Here is a 22,761-nt window from a genome sequence, read left to right on the forward strand (position 1 = left end):
CTGGCAACTGTAGCAAAATGCAAATTGAACTATGTAATGGATCAAACCCAGGACTCAGGACAGGAAAAGCATCTCACAATGCAAGCTAAAGGCATTTGAGAGAATGGTATTTGAGGACATTGGTATAATAATTTTACTCTGATGTTAATCTCAACTATTTACATCTTTGTGGAAGTAGCCAAGATCTGGGCTTAATATATATATTTACATGTATATGTATATAATATATTAGGTGGGCATATATATATATATACATATATATATATATTTACATGTATATGTATATAATATATTAGGTGGATATATATATATATATTATATATATATATATATATATATATATATTATATATATATATATATATCTGATCAATGCAATTTGAAGAATTCATATTGAATTCTCTTAGCACGACTCCTGCATAAACACATCCTTATTTCACTACTGAAGCTGAACTTCAATACTAATTTTTTTTGGTGCTTTTATTTTATATTTAACTTTGTTAAAGGTGTTTATTGTTTCACCTAGTTTAATAGTTGATTCTCTAGGGTTCTCTAAGTGTATTTTCATATCATTTGCAAATTGATAGTTTTGTTTCTTATCTATTCTTATTCCTTCAATGTCTTTTTCTTGTCTGATTTTCTTGTCTGTAGTTAGCATTTATAGTACAGTAATGAATAATAGTGGTCATAATGGAGAAGGCTTTTACCTTTTTCCCATTCTAGAACTGTTTGCTGATGGTTTTAGATAGCAATATTTATCATTAAAAAACAAAACAAAACAAAACTCTATACTTTCTGGTTTTGTTTTTTGTTTTTTTAAGTAGGAATGGGTACTATATTTGTCAAAAATCTTTTCTGCTACTAGTAATACAATCATATGATTTTTGGCGATTTTATTATTGATTTGGCCAATTATATTGAAAGTTTTCCTAATATTGAACCAGCTCTCCATTCCTAATATCAATCCCATCTGGTAATAGTATATATACTCTTTGTGATATATTCCTGTAGCTTTCATGCTAGAATTTTATTTAAAATTTGTGCAACAATATTCATTAGGGAAATTGTTTTATAGTTTTCTTTCTCTGTTTTTGTTCTTCCTGGCTTAGGTATCAGCACTATTATGTTAGAGAAGGAATTTAGTAATCTACTTTTAAAAAATCATAATAGAGTATTGAAATAAATAATTCTCTAAATGTTTGGTAGAATTCACTTGTAAATGCATCTGTTCTTTGGAAATTTTTCTTGGACAGCTCATTTATATAGCTTGTTCAATATCTTTTTGTAAGATAAGGTTAGTATTTCCTCTTTTGTTAATTGGATGAATTTATATTTTTATATATATGAGCTGATCATCACATAATCTTGTTGCTGTGTACAATGTTTTCTTGGTTCTTACTCACTTGACTTGGCATCAGTTCATGTAAGTCTCTTCAGATTTTTCTGAAATAATTCTGCTGATCATTTCTTATAGAACAATAATATTCCATGACTTGAATATATCATAACTTATTCAGCCAATCCCCAACTAATGAGAATCCATGCAGTTTTCAATTCTTTGCCACTAAAAAGGGTCTGCTGCAAACATTTTTGTACATGTGGATCCTTTTACCTTTTTTATGATCTCTTTTGGATATAGACCTGGTAGAGACATGCTGGATCAAAGGGCATGCACACTTTGATAGTGCTTTGGGCATAGTTCCTAACTGCTCTCCAGAATGGTTGGATCAATTCACAACTCCACCAATGTACAAGAGATTCAAAGAGATTCGAAGATTGAATTGAATTTCTCCCCTTGATTGAGACCTTCAGCTCCTGCTTGCCAGTCCTTTGCCTTCTCTCCTAATGTCTCTGAATCTCCCTGGCTGAGGCTTCTAGCTTATATGCTCCACACTGAGTACAAACCAATCATTATATCACTAGGAAACCATTATTTGTTGTAGGATTAAATCAATGCTAAACTAGATTTAACCATTGTCTCCTCAATTCCATTTAGTTCCTTGTTTTAAGTTCTGGCCCATAACATCTCCTTGTAGGATTAAATCAATCATACTGAGCCAGGCTAAATTAGATAACTATTGTCTCTATAAATTCCACTGACTTAGCACCTTGTAAGAATCCTTTGTTTCAAGTTCAGAATTCTGGCCCATAACATAAAATGATGTATGCTATTTATTACTGCCCTCTTCTCTTACCCCTTTCCCCTTAAACTTTTCTGTTCAGTAAGATAGATTTCTATACCCAACTCTGTGTGTGTGTGTGTGTGTGTGTGTGTGTTCTTCTCTCTTACAACTAGTTTAGTTAAGAATGAGATTTCAGTATTGTTCATTACTTCCCATTTTCCACCTCTATACTTTTGTAATATATACAAATGCTCACAAATATTCTTCTGTGATATAATTTTTGCTATTCTTCCTTTCCTCTCTTCTTCCATCCCTCTTTCTCATCCTTTCATTAAAAAAAAAATAGATAATCCTAACATAATTGATTCACATCCACACTCTTTGTCAATGTAGATTCCAAGTACAGCAACAATGATGAAGTTTTTAGTAGTTGCATATATTATTTTCCCATAAAGATATATGAAGTTTAACCTTATTAAATCTCTTATGATTTCTCTTTCATGTTTACCTTTTTATAGCTCTCTTGAGTCTTGTGGTTGAATGTCAAATTTTTCATTCAGCTCTGATCTTTTCATCAGTAACATTTAAAAATCCTCTATTTCATCAAATGTCCAATTATAATCCTAGAAGGATTAATCAGTTTTTCTGGGTAGTTAATTATTAGAAATTGCTCCTTTGCCTTCCTGAATATCATATTCAAAGCTTTCCACTCCTTGTGGTAGCTGCTTAATCTTGTGTGGATCTTGATTGGGACTCCCTGATGTTTGGATCACTTATTTTTGGTTTCTTTCTGTATTTACTGCAGGACAACGATCTTGTTGGTATCTGTCTTTCATTCTAGAAGAGGGCCATTATATCAGGGAGGTGATACTATGACTTGGATTTAAGTGGGAAAGGCTGAATCTAAAACAGTCCTAATGGACTCAGGATGAAAAGTGCAATCCACTTCTAGAAAGAGAACTGATGAACACGAAGTGGAAATTTATCTTCCTTTATTTTTCTTGGCTTTTTGTGATATGGCTAATATAGAAATAAATTTTAAATGATTCCACACATATAATTGATATTGTGTTGCTTGACTTCTTAGTGAATTGGAAAGGGGAGAAAATTTGGAACTCAGAATTAAAAACAAAAGAATATTAAAATTTAAAAATAAAAATAAAGACTGAATCACTTCACCTCACCTACGCTGGAAGTGCAAGGATGACTCAGATTCACTACTGATCATTACAACAGTTTTGAGCTGCTCCTTTTCCAATCTGAGATTGTTAGGTCCTCTTTTGGCAGTCTGGTGCCCCCTCCTTCTACTCCCAGATACTTACCATATATATATTCTGAATTTAATGCAGTCACTCAATCTGCATAGGCCACTTGGAACTTTTGATCTTAAGAAATTTTCCAACTTCAATCTCCTCAGTATCTGGTCAGGTGTCAATTATAAAATCTTGATTCTGGCCATATCCTTATAAAACTTTGGCACATCATTATATTCATCCTTTGATATGTGTTCCTGATTTTGTCTTCTTTTTAAATCTTTTAAGCATTCAATTTAGTTTGTTAGTTCTATTTACATTCACATTTGTCTCTTAAAACAGTTCCACATACCTCTACTTATCTAACTGGTTTCTTTTTCTTTTAAAAAAGAAATTGCTCTTTGTTCTGGAATGTCTTCTAGAGAATTTAGTTCATAGAATTCTCTCTTTTCTTCCTTTAGACATCTCACACTCTGTTTTTCTGAATTCTGGGATATATGTTAGTGCTAACTTTTTTCTTTTATAACAACTATAGATTGATTACTTCTTTTTTAAAATTAAAACCTTTTATTTTCAAAATAAAAACATGAATAATTTTCAACATTCATCCATATAAAATCCTGTGTTTTAATTTTTCCCTCCTTTCTCCCTCACCCTCTTCCCTAGTAGGCAAGTGACCCAATATATGTTGAACATGTTCAATTCCTCTATACATATTTCCACAAATATCATGTTGCACAAGAAAAATCAGATCAAAAAGGAAAAAAAATAAGAAAAAACAAAAGCAAGCAAACAACAAAAAGTGAAAATACTATGCTGTGATCCATATTCTGTTCCCACTGTTCTCTCTCTGAGTGCAGATGGCATTCTTTATCACAAGATCATCGGAACTAGCCTGAATCACCTCATTGTTGACAAGAGCTATGTCCATTAGAATTAATCATCATATAATCTTGTTACTGCTGTATATAATGATCTCCTGGTTCTGCTTGTTTCACTTACTATTAGTTCATGTAAGTATTTCCAGGCCTCTCTGAAATCATCTTGCTGATCATTTCTTATAGAACAATAATATTCTATAACATTCATGTACCATAACTTGTTCAGACATTCTCCAACTAATGACTATTCACTCAATTTCCAGTTTCTTGTCACTACAAAAAGGCTGCCACAAACACTTTTGCACGTGTGGGTCCCTTTCCCTCCTTTATGATCTCTTTAGAATACAAGCCTAGTAGATCAAAGGTTATGTACAGTTTGATAGTCCTTTGATCATAGTTCCAAATTGCTCTCCAGAATGGTTGAATCACTTCACAACTCCACCAAAAAAGCATTAGTATCCCAGTTTTCCCAAATACCTTCCAATATTTGTCATTATTTTTTCCTGTCATTTTAACCAATCTGAGAGGTCTATAATGGTACCTCAGAGTTGTCTTAATTTGCATTTCTCTAATCAGTACTGATTTAGAGTATCTTTTCATATGACTAGAAATCATTTCAATATCTTCATCTGAAAATTGCCAGCTCATATCCTTTGACCACTTATCAATTGGAGAATGGCTTGAATGCTTATAAATTTGAGTCAATTCTCTATATATTCTAGAAATGAGGCCTTCTTCAGAACCACTGAATGTAAAATTTTCCCCCCAGTTTATTGCTTCCCTTCTAATTTTGTCTGCATTGGTTTTGTTTGTACAAAAACTTTTAACTTAATATAATCACAATTATCCATTTTGCATTCAGTAATACACTCAAGTTCTTCTTTGGCCACACATTTCTTCCTTCTCCACATATCTGATAGGTCAACTACCCTTTGTTCTTCTAATTTGCATATAATATCTTTATGTCTAAATCTTGAATCCATTTCAATCTTATCTTGGTATATGGTCTTAGGTATGGGTCAATGCCTAGTTTCTGCCACACTAATTTTCAATTTTCCCAGAAGTTTTTGTCAAATAGTGAGTTCTTATTCCAAAAGTTGGTGCCTTTGGTTTGTCAAAACTAGATTACTATAGTCATTTACTATTTCGTGCTGTGAACCTACCTGTTACACTGATTAACTTCTCTATTTCTTAGCCAGTACTGAATAATTTTGATGATCTCTGCTTTGTAATATAATTTTAGGTCTGACACAGCTAGGCCAACTTTATTTGCATTGTGTTTCATTAATTCCCTTGAAATTCTTGACCTTTTGCTCTTCCAGATGAATAAGACTGGTTACTTTCAATGATTCTGGTTATCTACACTCTAGCAAATAGCTCCTCCCTGCTAATGAATCCAATATAGAATAGAATTTCCCCCAAAGAATCCTCTATGTTTTGATGAATGATATTATCAGTAAGGCTTGTCAAGAAGTTTTCAGCTACTTTTCATTTTTCTGAGAATCCTAGCAGATGTCTGAGTAACTCAAGTGCTTCTTAATTTGTATATTCTGCATCTGTGCCAGCTTGAAATTTGTCTACTGAGCTCCTTATTTATATCTGCTTTCTGTCCAGATGGTCTGTAACACATTCTTGTTACAATGACATTTTTATTTCTCCTTTCATTGATTTTTCTGAACTGAAAATTATTCTAAAGTTAATAGACATCAAATGAAACTAATATTTCCACATATATATTGTAGAATAGAAAAAAGAGATTGATACAAGAAAGTATAGATTTCTAACACATATAACTATATAACACATTTGACTTGTAGCCTTCACAGAAGACTTTCTTATCTCTGCTTTCTTTCTATTTTCTTCTTGGAATTGTTAACAAATTTAAACATTTAAAAATATTTTTATTTTATTTTTGTCAGTTACATATAAAAATAAAATTTTAACATTTCACTTTTTATAATTTTTGAGTTCCAAATTCCCTCCCCTCTCCATTTATTCTCTTTTCCCCCAAAAGGCAAGCACATTGGTATAAATCATATTTGTAAAGGTCATACAAAACACATTTTCATATTGTCTATGGTGCAAAAGAAAAGACAGAGAAAAAAAAGTAAAAAAGTGCATGCTTTGACCCCTGTGTTTGCACTCCTGCAATTCTTTCTCTGAAGGTAGATAGCATTCTTTATCAAAAGTTCTTTGGAATTATCTTTTATCATTATATTGCTGAGAAAAGCTAAGTCATTCACAGTTGATCATTGTATGATATAGCTGTTATACATAATATTCTTTTAGTTCTGCTCACTTCACTTTGCCTCAGTTCACGTAAGTCTTCCTGGATTTTTCTGAAAGCATTCTGCTTGTCCTTTCTTATAATATAATAGTATTCCAAAGAATCATATGCCATAACTTCTTCAACTTTGCTACATTTTTAAAAACAGATATCTCAATCAACCCTCTTCTCTCTTTTTTTTCCCTACTATCTATATTTTGTTCCCTTGACTCCAATCCTCCACCTCATTGCAAAAAAAAAAAAAAAAAAAAAAAAAAAAGAAAAGAAAAAGAGCTTTGGAACAAATGTGCATCACAAACAAATTGCCACAATGACTGTCTGAAAAGGTATGTCTTATTTTGCATCTTAAATTCATTGCTTCAGTATCCAAAGGTTAAGCAACATATTTCATTATCACTGCTCTTAAATTGTGGCTGGTTATTGCAATAATCAGAGTTCTTAATTAAAATAATTTTTTCTTTAATTTCATTATTTTATTTTTCCTCAGTCACATGTAAAACAATTTTTTGTTTGTTTTCAAACTTTTGAGTTCCAGATTCTCTCTCTTCCTCCCTATATTGAGAAGACACATGTAAAGTTATGCAAAACATTTCCCTTAAAGTCATGTTGTGAAAGAAAACAGAGGTTGCCCCTTCCCCAAAAAATACCAAAAGAAAAATAAACTAAAAAAAGTATGCTTCAATGTATATTTAGACACAATCAGTTCCTTCTCTGGATATGGATCATTGCATTGTTGAGAATAGCAAATTTATTCACAGTTGATCATTTTACAATACTGCTATTACTTTTTAAACAGTACATTTTACTTTGCTTGAAATTATCGAAGTCTGTCCAGGATTTTATGAGAGCATCTTATCCTCATTTCTTATAGCACAATATTATTCCATCATTTTCATACCACTATTTATTCAGCCATTCTCCAATTGATGGAAATTCCTTCATTTTTCACTTCTTTGCCTTGAGAAAAGACCTCTTATAAATATTATTGTACATATATCTTTTTTCTTCCTTTTAAAATCTCTTTTAGGGTGCAATCAATATGATGGAATGAAACCAATGAAACCATGAAGTTGTTCGAGCTCTCCCAGTTTCCCTCAAAAACCACAGGAAATCAAGACTCTGAACAATATCTGTTTTGTATCTAACAAAATGGAACCACTCTCCAGTTCAAGATACCATAAACAATTAAGTAGTAAGATACTAAATATATATGCACCAAATAGTACTGCATACAAATTCTTAGAAAAGATATTAAGCCAGTTACAGGAAGAAATACAAAGCAAAACTATATTAGTGGGGGACTTCAACCTTCTCCTTTCAAAATCAGATGAATCTAACAACAAGAAACTAGGGAGGTCCATAAAATCCTAGAAAACCTAGATATGATAGACCTCTGGAGAAAATGGAATAGAGACAGAAAAGAATACACCCTTTTCTTGGCAGTACATCCCATCACACACCAAAATTGACTATGTATTAGGGCATAAAAACCTTAGGATCAAATGCAGAAAGATAGAAATAGTAAATGCTTCCTTTTCAGACTACGAAGCAATAAAAACTATACTCAATAAAGGGCCAGGGAAAGATAGACTAAAAGCCAATTGGAAATTAAATAATCTAATTATTTTTTATAGCTTTTTATTGACAGAACATATGCATGGGTAATTTTTCAACATTGTCCCTTGCACTCATTTTTGTTCCAACTTTTCCCTTCCTCCCTCCACCACCTCCCCTAGATGGCAGGCACTCTCATACATGTTAAACATGTTAAAGTATATCTTAGATACAATATATGTATGCATATCCGTACAGTTCTCTTGTTGCACAAGAAAAATTGGATTCTCTCATTGTTGAAGAGAGCCATGTCCCTCAGAATTGATAATCATGAAGTATTGTTGTTGAAGTGTATAATGATCTCCTGGTTCTGCTCATTTCACTTAGCATCAGTTCATGCAAGTTTCTCTTTTCTTTTCTTTTTTTTGGCAATGGGGTGGAGGATTGGAGTCAAGGGAACAAAATATAGAAATCTGGTGATTTCTTACAGAACAATAATATTCCATTACATTCATATACCACAATTTATTCAGCCATTCTCCAATTGATGGACATCTATTCAGTTTCCAGTTTCTGGCCACTACAAAGAGGGTTGCCACAAACATTCGTGCACATACAGATTCCTTTCCCTTCTTTATGATCTCTTAGGGACATAAGCCCAGTAGTAACACTGCTGGATCAAAGAGTATGACAGTTTGATAATTTTTTGAGCATAGTTCCAAATTGCTCTCCAGAATGGTTGGATGTATTCACAATTCCACCAACAATGTATTAGTGTCCCTGTTTTCCCACATCCCCTCCAACATTCTGCATTATCTTTCCCTGTCATCCTAGCCAGTCTGACAGGTGTGTAGTGGTATCTCAGAGTTGTCTTAATTTGCATTTCTCTGATTAATAATAACTTGGAGCATCTTTTCATATGGTTAGAACTAGTTTCAATTTCTTCATCTGAGAATTGTCTATTCATATCCTTTGACATTTATCAATTGGAGAATGGCTTGATTTCTTATAAATTAGAGTCAATTCTCTATATATTCTGGAAATGAGACCTTTATCAGAACCTTTGAGTGTAAAAAATATTTTCCCAGTTTATTGCTTCCCTTCTAATCTTGTCTGCATTAGTTTTGTTTGTATAAAAACTTTTCAATTTGATGTAATCAAAATTTTCTATTTTGTGCTCGGTAATGATCTCTAGTTCTTCTTTGGTCATAAATTCCTTCCTCTTCCACAGGTCTGAGAGGTAAATTATCCTGTGTTCTTCTAATTTATTTATCATCTCATTCTTTATGCCTACGTCATGAACCCATTTTGACCTTATCTTGGTATATGGTGTTAAGTATGGGTTGATGCCTAGTTTCTGCCATACTAGTTTCCAATTTTCCCAGCAATTTTTTTCAAACAGTGAGTTCTTATCCCAAAAGCTGGGGTCTCTGGGTTTGTCAAACACTAGATTGCTATAGTTATTGACTGTTTTGTCCTTTGAACCTAAACTATTCCACTGATCAACTAATCTATTTCTTAGCCAATACCAAATGGTTTTGGTAACTGCTGCTTTATAATATAATTTTAGATCTGGTACAGCTAGGCCACCTTCATTTGATTTTTTTTTTCATTAATTTGCTTGAAATTCTTGACCTTTTGTTTTTCCATATGAATTTTGTTGTTATTTTTTTCTAGGTCACTTAAATAGTTTTTTGGGAGTCTGATTGGTATAGTGCTAAACAAATAGATTAGTTTAGGTAGTATTGTCATCTTTATTATATTTGCTTGCTCTATCCAAGAGCATTTAATATTTTTCCAATTAGTTAGATCAGACTTAATTTGTGTGAAAAAATGTTTTGTAGTTTTGCTCATAAAGTTTCTGATTTTCCCTTGGCAGATAGATTCCTAAGTATTTTATACTATCAGTAGTTATTTTAAATGGAATTTCTCTTTGTAACTCTGACTGTTGGATTTTGTTAGTGATATATAAGAATGCTAATGATTTATGTGGATTTATTTTGTATCCTGCACTTTGCTAAAGTTGTGGGTTATTTCTAATAGTGTTTTAGTAGAATCTCTGGAGTTCTCTAAGTATACCATCATATCATCGGCAAAGAGTGATAATTTGGTTTCCTCATTATCTACTCTAATTCCTTTAATCTCTTTCTCAACTCTTATTGCCAAAGCTAGCATTTTAAATACAATATTGAATAGTAATGGTGATAGAGGATAGCCTTGTTGCACTCTTGATCTTATTGGCAATGGTTCCAGTTTATGCCCATTACATATGATGCTTACTGATGGTTTTAAATAGATGCTGCTGATTATTTTAAGGAAAAGTCCATTTAGTACTATACTCTCAAGTGTTTTTAATAGAAATGGATGTTGGATTTTATCAAATGTTTTTTCTGCATCTATTGAAATGATCACATGGTTTTTGTTAATTTAGTTATTGATATAGTCAATTATGCTAATAGTTTTCCTAATACTGAACCAGCCCTGCATTCCTGGTATAAATCCTACTTGGTCATGGTTTATTATCCTGGGGATGATGTTCTGTAATCTTTTTGCTAATATTTTATTTGAGATTTTTGCATCAATATTCCTGAGGGAGATTTTCTTTCTCTTTTTTCAACCTACCTAGTTTAGGTATCAGTACCATGTCTGTGTCATAAAAGGAATTTGGTCGGACTCCTACAATCCCTATTTTTTCAAATAGTGTATATAGCATTGGAGTTAATTATTCTTTAAATGTTTGGTAGAATTCACATGTAAATCCATCTGGTCCTGGGAATTTTTTCTTAGGGAGTTGATTAATGGTTTGTTCTATTTCTTTTTCTAAAATGGGACTGTTTAATCAATTTACTTCTTTCTCTGTTAATCTGGGCAAGCTATATTTTTGAAGGTATTCTTCCATTTCATTTAATTTATCGAATTTATTGGCATAAAGTTGAGCAAAGTAACTCCTAATTATTGTTCTAATTTCCTCTTCATTAGTGGAGAGTTTTCCCTTTCCATTTTTAAGACTAATAATTTGATTTTCTCCTTTTCTTTTTCTAATCAAATTTATTAAGGGTTATTTTGTTGGTTTTTTCATAGAACCAATTCTTAGTTTTATTTATTAATTCAATAGTTTTTTTTTTTTTACTTTCAATTTTATTAATCTCTTCTTTTATTTTTAGAATTTCAAGTTTACTGTTTGACTGGGGGGTTTTAATTTGTTCCTTTTCTAGCTTTTTTAGTTGCAAGTCCAATTCACTGACCTTTTCTTTCTCTATTTTATGTAAGTAGGCCTCTAGAGATATCAAATTTCCCCTTATTACCACTTTAGCTGCATCCTACACATTTTGGTTTGATGTCTCATTATTATCATTTTCTTGGGTAAAACCCCATTCATATTTATGGTTAAAAGTACTGATTCTGCATTTCTTGCCATTTTGTTAACTCCTGCATATCTTTTTCTCCTTTTCTCCACTCTTACTCCCCTCCCCAATATTAAACTTGTGAGCACCACTTGCCTCTCACAGCCTTCCCTTTTTAGGACCCTTTTCCCCATCTTAGAGTTCCTTCCTTTTTCTTACCCCCTTTTCTTCACAATGTCTATATTTCTTCCCTTTTTAGGACCCTTTTCCCCATCTTAGAGTTCCTTCCTTTTTCTTACCCCCTTTTCTTCACAATTTCTATATTTCCTTCCACTTAGCTTACTCCTTCCCTTTTCGCTTTTCCCCTTCCCCTTTTCAATAAGGTGGGAGAAGTTTTTCTGTAAATCAAATATGTATAATATTTTTCTCTTTAGGCCAATTCTAACGAGCATAAGATACACCCTATGTTCATCTCCCTCCCTACTTTCCCTCAGATATAAAAGGTTTCCTTTGCTTCTTCATGAGATATAGTACCCCCACTTTACCCTTTTTCTGATAGAATTTCCTTTTCAGTTCATTTTTTTATATTATAACTATAAAACCAAATTATACATAAATTCTTTATGTATACTCGTAACAGAAATAAAGTTTCCAAAATTTCTTTTTACCTTTTGATGTTTCTCTTGGAGATCAAAATTTTTGTTTAGTTTTGCTTTTTTTTTTCATCAGAAATAGATAAAATTCACCTATTTCATTGAATGTTCATCTTCTTCCCTGGGAAAAAATATGCTCATCTTAGCTGGATAAGTTATTCTTAGCTGCATACCAAGTTCCTTAGCCTTTTGGAATATCAGATTCCAGGCCCTTCGATCCTTTAATGTGGATGCTGCTAGATTTGAGTAATCCTTATTGTGGCTCCTCTGTTTTTGAATTGCTTTTTTTCCAGCTGCTTGTGGTATTTTTTTTTCCTTGGTCTGATAGTTCTGGAATTTATCCACAATATTTCTTGGAGTTTTGATTTTGGGATCTTTTTCCTTAGGTGATTGATGAATTCTTTCAATGTCTATTTCACTCTCTGTTTCTATAACATCTGGGCAGTTCTCTTTGATGATTTCCTGAAAAATATTGTCTAGGCTCTTTTTTTCATCATAATTTTCTGGAAGTCCAATAATTCTCAGATTATCTTTTCTAAATCTATTTTCCAGGTCTGTTATTTTCTCAAATAGGTATTTAACATTTTTTCAATTGTTTCTTTTTTTGTTTGTTTGTTTTTTCTCAACTGATTCTTGGTGTCTCCTAGAGTCATTCATTTCCATTTTTTCAATTCTGATTTTTAATGAATTATTTTCTTCATTTACTTTTTTATTTCATTTTGTAATTGTCCAATTGAGTTTTTAAATGAGTTGTTTTGTTCTACAGAATTCTTTCCATTTCGCCAACTTTATTTTTTATTGAGCTATTTTCTTTTTCCAATTCATTAATTCTGTTTTCCTTGGAATTGTTTATTTTTTCCTATTCAATAAATCTGTTTTTCAGTTATTTGATTTCTTTATCCACTCTATCTTTAAATGAGTGGGATGACTTATCCAATCTCTCTTGCCAAGCTTTCCTTTCCTTTCCCCATTTTTCTTCTAGCTCTCTTGTAAGAGTCTTTGAAATTTCTTCTATGAGAGTCTTATGTGGTGGGGTCCAAATTATAATCCTCTTTGGGGATTCATCTGGAGACAATCTGTTTTTAGTCTCCTCAGGGTTTGAAGGCTGCTGTCTATCTATATAGAAGCTATCTATAGTTAGAGCTCATTTTAACTTTTTAGTCATTTTGACAAAAAAGAAAAAAAAACAAACAGAAAAAAAAAAGTGTGGTCTGCATTTTGAGCAGTGTGATGTTACCAAACTTCTTCTACAAACTACAGGAAGTAGCAGTGAAGTAGCAGCAGAGCAGTAGTGACTGTGCTGCCTTTACAGTGGCCACTCTCTGAGACTCTGTGAGTGTGCTGAGTCTCTCTGGATGTGGTCAGGCCCAAAGAGACCCCAGTGTTTTGGGGTTGAAGTTTTTACCTCCTGTGTTTATAGTTTCTCTGCTGACCTACTGGCTTGATGTGATGATCACGTATTTAAAATCAGCCGGAGTCAGGAATTCAGGTTAAGAGAAAAATCTTCAATCTTTATTGAAGTGAAGAGATGAACAAGGATTGCGATAGCAATATGGGCAAGAAAGATTGCAATAGCAATATGGGCAACTGTGACAGGAAGACAGCTAGCAGAGGTGGATTGGAGATGAAGGGCCGTCGCAATGGCAATGCGAGCAGCTGTGTCAAGAGGCCAGCCAGCAGTCTCTCCTTCCGCTTCCCTTCCCACTCCCTTGCCTCCACCCACCAAAAATGTCATTTCCTATACAACACATCACGACTTGCATAGAGTGGGTGGAGGCCATTCTTTCTCCAAGCATATATATTAATAGAATATGGTCCAATTACTATTTAGCCTCACATGCTTGAGACCTCAGTGCATCAACTCAAGCCTCAGCCCATTATATCTCCTGCATTCTTTTATTTTAGAACACAGATGGTCATGCCATCCCTGACTCCTCAGGGAGGTCAGAGCCCCCAAGGGGAGGTGATCACATCCTCCCTGACTTCTCAGGAAAGGAGGTGAAAGCACCAAAAAGGAGGTGATCAAGACCCCCCTGACATCCCAGGAAGGGAGATGAAAAGGACCAAAAGGAAGTGGGGGTTGCTAGTGGGTTTCTGGGCTGAAGGGTTTTATTATGCACAAACCCATCAGTATGGTAGGTATTACACAAACACATAGCAATAATGCAGAGGCTATTAGTGATGACTCTCCCCACAGTCAGTGCAGGCTTGATGTGGTGTAACAAACATGAATTGTACACACAAGTAACGGTAAAACAAACAATATAAACCAACATGGTGTTGTAAAAGATTGCCAGAAGTCCTAGAAGGAGAGTATGTAAACAGCAGTCACACATACGCCTTCTTCAGCAGCCAAGAGATAGTCCAAAACCAATTTATTGTCCATTGCTTCACATATCAGGGAATCCAATGATCCCCCCAAATTTTTGAAGTCCTGCAAAAGTTTTTTTATGTGTTAGGGAATCCAATGATTCCAGCAGATTTTGAAGTCCTTTAAGACTCTTATCATTTCTCAGAAAATCCAATGATTCCTGAGGGCTTTCAAGTCTTATGTCTCAAAGAATCCAATGATTCCTGAGGGTTTTCAAATCCAACAATTTTCTATGTTCATGAGTCAAAGGCCATAACCACCATGCTCTTTCAATGGTGAGCACAATCAGCAACAGAACCACTGGATATTTCTTGGGTCTTCTCCTTCATTTCAAAGGTCTGCTCTGTCTCTCTGTGATGGACAAAGCGAATACGGCTTGTTGGCACCCATTTGATTCCTTCTCCACTTGTAGAGATACAAGCAAACCCTCTCCCCCAATCAGTTAGCCTATCTGGTCCCTTCCATTCACCACTTTCTGGGTCTCTCCACATCACCTGGCGATTATCTAAAGATAGTGGAGCTGCTCACACTGAACACTGCCCTTCCGGTGGGTTATAAAACGGGTCTGCTGGAGCCAGTGCATCTTTGTCAAAAACCAAGAAGTTAATAGTATAAAGGGTTAGATTTAGAAGTTCTCTAGGGTTATCTGTGGCTCCCCCTTTCTTTTGTTTTTGGAGCAATGTCTTAATGTCTGTTTCTCCTCTCTACTATTGCCTATCCTTGAGGATTAAAAGGTATGCCAGTGATGTGTAAAATCTTATACTGTGCACAGTATAAGTCATATACAGTCATTAGAGATGCCAATTGGCCCAGTCACTAGCCAAAGATTAAAGCAGACACCTACATGTCTGGCGCAGGAGGATCAATAGCAGCTGAAGTTAGTGCTGCCTCTATGAGATGGACTTTTGAAGGCAAAACAGGAGTTTTTACCCCTTTTATAGTTGAAAAAATCCCCATCAATCTATGGGGAAGAGATGTTTTACAGCAATTAGGGCTAAAAATGAATACTTCAGTTTTTTAAGCAGGGCTGCTGTTGAAGGCCTGCCAACACTTTCACCTGTTCCTATCCAATGGAAAACTGATACACCAGTGTGAATAGAACAGTGGCTCTTAGGTAGTGATAAATTTCAGGCCTTATTAGATATAGTACAGGAGTAGCTTGAATAAGGGCATTTACAACCTTCTCTAAGTCCTTGGAATTCCCCAGTGTTTGTTGTAAAAAAACTCCCCAGTGTTCTGGAAAATGGAGGATGCTCACTGATTTAAGAAAAGTGAATGAACAGATGGAAAGTATGGGAACTCTTCAGCCATGACTTCCATCTCCTACTCAATTGCCTAGAGAATGGCTGTTTTGGGTCATAGATATTAAGGATTGTTTGTATTCTATCCCTCTGGATAAGGAGGATATGAAAAGATTTGCATTTTCAGTGCCCAGCATTAACTTAGCTGAGCCTTATAAAAGATATGAATGGACAGTTTTGCCACAGGGAATGAAAAACAGCCCCACTATATGTCAAATGTATGTTGCTGCTGCTATTGCTCTAGTAAGAAAAGCATTTCCAAAAGTTATGGTATTATATTATATGGATGATATATTGGGATATGCACCTGAGGAACAAATGTTAGAAGCATGTCTACAAAAGAACATAGAAACACTAAGGAACTACAAATTGTACATAGCTGAAGGCAAAATTCAAAGCCATGCTTCTTTTCAATATTTAGGATATGAAGTATACCCTAAGGTACTTACAGTACAAAAACTGTCCTTGAGAACAGAGAAGTTAAACACCTTAAATGATTTTCAGAAATTGATAGGAGATATTCAATGGATGCAACCAGTGTTAGGCTTGACTACCTATCAGTTACAAGCATTATATGACATTTTAAGGGGAGATAGTACTTTAAATTCACCACGCCAGCTTACAAAAGAAGCTCAAGAGGCTTTGAGAAAAGTTGAACTGGCTTTATCCAATGTTGTTGAGTCACTCAAAAACCCTTGGAAATATCAGTTTTAGCCACACAAGAGGCACCCACAGCAGTCCTTCATCAAGGAGACAGTGTGATAGAATGTGTGAACCTCCTGGCACAACCAGAACAAAGCCTTATTCCTTACCCAGTGCTTGTGCCTAGAATTTTATTAAAGGCCATTAAGTGAGGAGTACAATTATCTGGGACAAGACCTGCAAGATATACACCTTTTATTCCAATATACAAATTAATGTGTGCTGTGAGACCATCCCATTTTATTAGCCATGGCTCCAAATTTTACACATGGGTCTCCATTAAAGATAACCAGACTTTTACATAATTGGCGATGGATTCTTGAAGAAAAATTTTCTAAAGTTCCTCTTAAAGGACCAATTATTTTTATAGATGCATCCAAACACAATATTTGTGCTGTATACTCTCATGACTTAACTATAAAGAGAGTAGTCAGAACTTCTTTTCAGTCCACTCAGCAAAATGAACTGTATGTGATCATTCTAGCTCTTACTTATTATCCAGGAGACATAAATATAATATCTGATTCGGCCTATTCAGTAGGTGTAGTACAAAGAATTGCCACAGCCCAAATAAAATTTGCATGCTCTAATATATATCAGCTTTTTAAGGAACTTCAAAAGCAAGTGAGAAAGCATCCAGGTAAGATTTACATTTTGCATGTCCACTCTCATAGTAGACTTCCAGGTCCCATTTTTGATGGTAATTCAAAGGCAGATAGCCTTCTAACTATGTTGGTCAATACTCCTTTATTCTAAGAAGCCCAGGCATCTCATTCTAAATATCATCAGGCTGCTCAAGCTTTATGTTTATAATTTGGAATAACAAGAGAGAAGCTAGGAGCATAGTAAAAGCCTGTACGGCTTGCCTTCCTTTCCACGCTCCTACACTGCCTCCAGGGAAGAATCTTCGTGGTTTGAGACCCAGTGAAATCTGGCAAATGGATGTGACCCATTATAAATCTTTTGGTCATCTGTCTTTTATCTATGTTGTGGTAGACACCTTTTCAGGATTCATTTTTGCAATACCAGCAGCAAAAGAGACAGCCCGAGTGGTCACTGAATTCCTCACACAAGCATTTGCCATTATGGATGTGCCACAAGTGTGTTCATTTTAAATTCCACCAAATTCTCTTCAGTTAGATCAATGAGAAGATTTAGGACAGAGAATTTCCTTCCATTTAATTTCTATTCTTGTTTGCTACTCCTTGGCAGGAGATAGGAGAAATTTTGCCTCTCCTGTTCTTGGCTCACAAGACCCCCATCTTCAATAAACCTCTCTCTGCTTCCTTAGCATGATCAGTTACAATTTATTAAGTATTATTTCCTATACTCATTGGAAATCTTAAGTCTGTGAAGGGTTAGGCACAAATGTAGGAATTCATTCTGTAACTGAAGTAAATTTATTAAATCTTCCTGGCATTTTCATCAGCAATTGAGCTATTCAAGGATCCAATCTTTTCCATGGTAGGAAATGACTATTTTACATTTGAAATCTTTTCCCTTTATATCTCATTGTCTTTCATCATATAGGCCTTAGCTCTTGCTAAAACCTCACTAGGCCATAATCCTCTAATAGCAGTTATAATGAGTGAGATACCCTGAAGACTTGGCCCAAAAGGGACCAAAATTCCACATTTCTCCTCATACTTCCTCTACCAAAAGTAATTTTTTAAAGCATAGCATGGCATTTATATTTAAAACTTCAAGTTTCTAACTAATTAACTTTTTTGAAACTAAATCCCTTCAGCATTGCTTTTTGTGGACCATCTTTTATTTAGAAAGTCAAACTTTGCTGATTCTATCATTTGAAAAGAACATTATTTCCCAAACTCTCAGTCCATCCTCAGGTTCATTTTTCTATTATGATTGAACTAAGGACCACATTATTTGATAGGAAGAACTGAGCTTTTAGTGACTTCTGGGGATTGCTGCTTTTGAATCACTGTACCTTTTCCTTAATTTGCTATCTGCCAACTGAAAAATGAAGATTTAGGGGAAGGGGGAAAACTATGGAAGCAAAGGTAAAGCAGACTTCTTTTGATTTGCTGTCATCCAAAAAGGAAATTCAATTCTGACATTTGACCATTGCTAAAGTATAATACTTTGTATTACCCATTTGATTGAAATATATGTGAATTTTATCTTCAAATTGTACTTATTGACTTCTCATATCCTGCTGCAAAAGACTGCAAATATAAATAGAATAATGAAAGGCCCTTCATTTGGCTTAATTGGACACATTCTGTGAGAAAGATGGCCCTGTGCTTTACTATTATCTACCATCACTCTGATCTCACTATGATTTTGTTTGTTTTCAATACATAATTGTCTTGACATGATTCTTAAACTGTTTAATTGTCTATATATGGAAAATAGCTATCTATAATAAAGCATCTCATTCTACAGCTTTTATAATGAGAAGTAATTCTAATCAGAAGCTTCCAGGATTTAGATTTGCTAAAATGATTATCAATATTGCTTCCCAATATACAACATTTCCTAACAGAAATCACATGCAGGGAGCAGGCACACTTTTTAAACCAAGGCAGTTGAGAAAATTTGTGCTCCAGAGTGAGAATGGGGCAAAAGCTTGAATCAAGGAAATAGACCTGTACTAATTTTTCCAGTATGAGGCATTCCAATTACTTGCTGGTGATCAGATTGGATCAAGTATGTAGATCATGCTAATTTTTTTAGAAGATTCATGAACATCTGGCAACCTATACTCTGAAAATAATATTTATTCTGATACTGAAGAGAGGAGAAAGAACATATTGGAGAAGTTTATACTTGGATATGAAAATTTAACTTCACAAATATAAGATGAGGAATTATAAGTAAAGAGCAGTTAATTTGAAAAAAGATTTGTGGGCTTAAGTATACTAAAAACTTTACATGAGTCCACAATATGACACAGCAGGCAAAAATTAAGTAGGACTAGTTAGGTGTCCTTGGGAGGTACTGCTTTTCCTCCTACAAGAGATTTTCAAGAAAATGTTGGATTTAAAAAATAGCAGGTATTTTTTAGGGAGCATTTTTGATCAGTTATGGATTGGTCTAGTTGACTTCTGAGATTTCTTTTATTTTTATGATTAAAAGGCAGTTAAGAGTTGTAGTAGACAGAATGTTAGATAAAACATTAGGAAAACCTAAGTTTGAGTACTGTCTTAGACACTTGCTAGCTATATATCTCTGAGTAAATCACTCTGTGCATCTATTACCTCATCCACAAATGGGGGTAATAAGACCTACCTCATAGAGTTTATATGAAAATCAGATGAGTTGGCATATGTAGAATGCTTCATAAACTTTAGAACTCTCTATAATTATTATTGTTAATTGTTACTATAATAATTCCTTTATGGGGGTTCAACAAATGTCTGGAGGACTTCCTTTTTGAACAATTTATTTCTGAAGGACTTGTATAATATTGTAAGAGTACCATTATAGCACAAAAACCATCGTCGTCATCTAATATCATTGCTCATGCTACCTAAACTGTCTTGTTTGATACTTCTTTAAAATCTAGAAACAAGCATTTATAAAGCACTCACTTATATGACAGAATTTAAACCCAGAAGTACAAATACAGCAAATTAAATTATCTATATCTCAAAAAAAATGACATTATTGGGTATGTGTTATGCAACTCACCCAATATTTATTCGGTTCTCATGAGAAACTGGCAGTCACTCTTACCATATGGAGAGGTGAAAGTGAGGGCTCTGAGCAAGAACAGAAGGCACAATTTATAGGTTTCCTGAAGCAATATTAATACCCCTCTCTCCCCTTTGGCTCATCCTCATTGACTAAGAATGCAACCTTATATTCTAAGCATGAAAAAAATATAGCATATGGGGAAACAACACATAGATTCAAATTTAAACAAAGACATTTCTTTTTCTGACCCTGAGACATAAGTTTTCAATTTATGAGATATAAGGACTGAGTCAGTTTGCTTTACACTCTCCTCGACATACTGCCCTATCCTGGGAACTATTTGCCAATTAGGAAAGGCAGGGAAAATAGGAACCTGATCCTATAGCTTAGTTCAGGGATCCTCAAACTTTTAATAGGGGGCCAGTTCACTGTCACTCAGACTGTTGGAGGGCCTGACTATAGTAAAAACAAAAACTTTTTTTGTGGGCCTTTAAATAAAGAAACTTCATAGCCCTGGGTGAGGAGGATAAACGTCCTCAGCTGCCGCATCTGGACTACAGGTCATAGTTGTGGGCCAGATACAGCAGCTGAGGATGTTTATCCTCCTCACCCAGGGCTATGAAGTTTCTTTTTTTGTCTTTTGAATAAATATCAAAATTTCCATTCATTGGGGAATATGCAAGACTATGCTAGTGAACATTTAACAACTGGCTTTCTGGAAAAATACACTTTTGATGTACTTTTTAGTTTAATCTGAATTATTAATATTTTCTCCATTACTTTATTACGTCTAGACAAACAACAAAACAATAAATCAAGCTATAATTTATAGCTTTTGCCAATTTCCAGGGTGTAAACATTTATACTAAAAATGTAATTGTTGTTTTTTGACCTTTATTCTTGAAGAAGGCTGATGACATCAGGAAGATTCAAGTGAATTGGATTTAATTGAGTCAGTATTATGCAAAGTTACCAGCCTCAGGGTTTCTGGCCAAAATGGAAACAAATGTTATTTAAACTAACTCTGAGTCATCAAAACTCAAAACAGTGTCCAAATAAGTCTTGGGCTGGTACCTATTGTTGTCAATCAATGAGAGTCTGAGTGATATGGGTTTAAGGCATGATTAAGTAGCTTTCATTGAATCCCATTAGGCTTTATCAAAACCTGGTTTTCCAATGCTGTATTTTAAGAAATCATAAATGAAACTACATGAACCAAAAGAATTAATTGTCTATTTTTTAAAATGATAAAATAAATACATAAGGAAGAGGGGAAAAAAAAAGAAACCTAACTCATAAATCCCAAGATATCTTACAAGTTTTCATTGATCAAAATTCATATTGTTTTGGGTGATCACCTATGTGTGGAAAAGGTGAAGGACTTACAGATCAAGCACTCAGAGACTGGTAACTAAATTAATTGAAGCCTTAAAGGCCTTAGTTTTGGCTTCTCCAAAAGCATGTGATTTTAGATAAGATCTGGACTACATTCCATTTGTTCAAAGAAGGATAAAAGTGGTGAGGAAGCTATACTCTATTACGTTCCACTGACCAAATAGGGGAACAGAGATTTATGTGACCACTCACACCATCTCGAGGGTGGGATTTTTGGTTTTTTTTTTTTGTCTGAAATGTATAAAAGTTGTGAGCATTGTCAAAGGAATAACTCTTCCTGCTGTGGAATTTGGCTCACAGACCAGGATGGGGTCTGCTTCTTGAGATCTAATAAATAATTCTGCTTTTTATGAGTGATATCTAAGTAATCAACTTGGATATCTCTTATCCCAAACACCTATAATTAAGGATGTGATCTATGTGAACAGAGAGAGAAGGATTAAACTATAGGCTCTCAGAGCATTTTAACTGACTCTAATGGATTTCTAGAATATGCCAATTCTTACATGTAACTTTCCATTGGTAATGAGCTCTAGCCTGTCACACAGGTCTGTATTGCTCTTTGGTTGTTCTGAAAACTTATTTCTTTGAGGATTCCATTAGGTTCCAGATCTAGGCTCCCAACCTATAGCTCCTTAATTTTTGAGATTTCTCAAGAGTATCCTGTATCAATTCCAGATCTAGGTCGATTCATCTTCCTACTTATAGTTTTATTGTAAGGCTTTCTCCAGTACCCAAGAGTCCTTTCCAAGATCAGACCCATTTTTATTAATCATGCCCTACTACTATTCTGTCTCCCATAAGCCACTTCTTTGTCTGCTTCTGCTTATTGAAAGGTCATCCTTTGTGTTCCATAGAATTCAGCATTTTTACCTGCTATAAGGTTGGACAATTTAATTATTTCCAGTCACTGGAATACTCTGCTTAGATATATTCCTCAATGGTTAACATAATCCTATCCCATTGTACATTTCTAATTCCTGAAGTCTTAGTTATTATTATATATACTTCCTTTATTATCTCAGATTACTCCTATCCTCCTCAACCCATCTGCTAATAGTTCCATTCCAGATGTACTTATTCCTTCTACTCTGCCTTATGGAATGTTTATTCTATAGAAAAATAAATTTGCTTTCTTCTTAAATTTTTTCTCTCCCATCCCTTTCCTGAGACCAAGCTCCTAATTGATACAACTTCCTTGACCACCTATTCTATTACTGGTTATGCTTTCACTTATA

General features: G+C 34.2%; 1 protein-coding gene and 1 long non-coding RNA gene across 3 annotated transcripts in view; one reads left to right on the forward strand and one right to left on the reverse strand.

Moving 5' to 3' along the window:
- The window catches only part of LOC127561295 (putative olfactory receptor 10J6), a 138,959-nt gene that overhangs the window by 83,063 nt on the left and 33,135 nt on the right, over positions 1 to 22,761 (reverse strand). The gene's annotated exons all lie outside the window — the stretch shown is intronic.
- The window catches only part of LOC127559726 (uncharacterized), a 41,501-nt gene continuing 24,740 nt past the window's right edge, over positions 6,001 to 22,761 (forward strand). The window contains exons 1-2 of one of the 2 annotated variants that reach the window (XR_007953198.1): positions 6,001 to 6,869; positions 7,571 to 7,675. This is a non-coding gene — a long non-coding RNA (uncharacterized LOC127559726). Of the gene's footprint in view, positions 6,870 to 7,570; positions 7,736 to 22,761 lie in introns of those variants that run through there. The other variant, XR_007953199.1, reaches the window with a different exon arrangement.

Source organism: Antechinus flavipes, chromosome 4 (genome assembly GCF_016432865.1).
Source record: "Antechinus flavipes isolate AdamAnt ecotype Samford, QLD, Australia chromosome 4, AdamAnt_v2, whole genome shotgun sequence".
NCBI classification, from domain to species: Eukaryota; Metazoa; Chordata; class Mammalia; order Dasyuromorphia; family Dasyuridae; genus Antechinus; species Antechinus flavipes.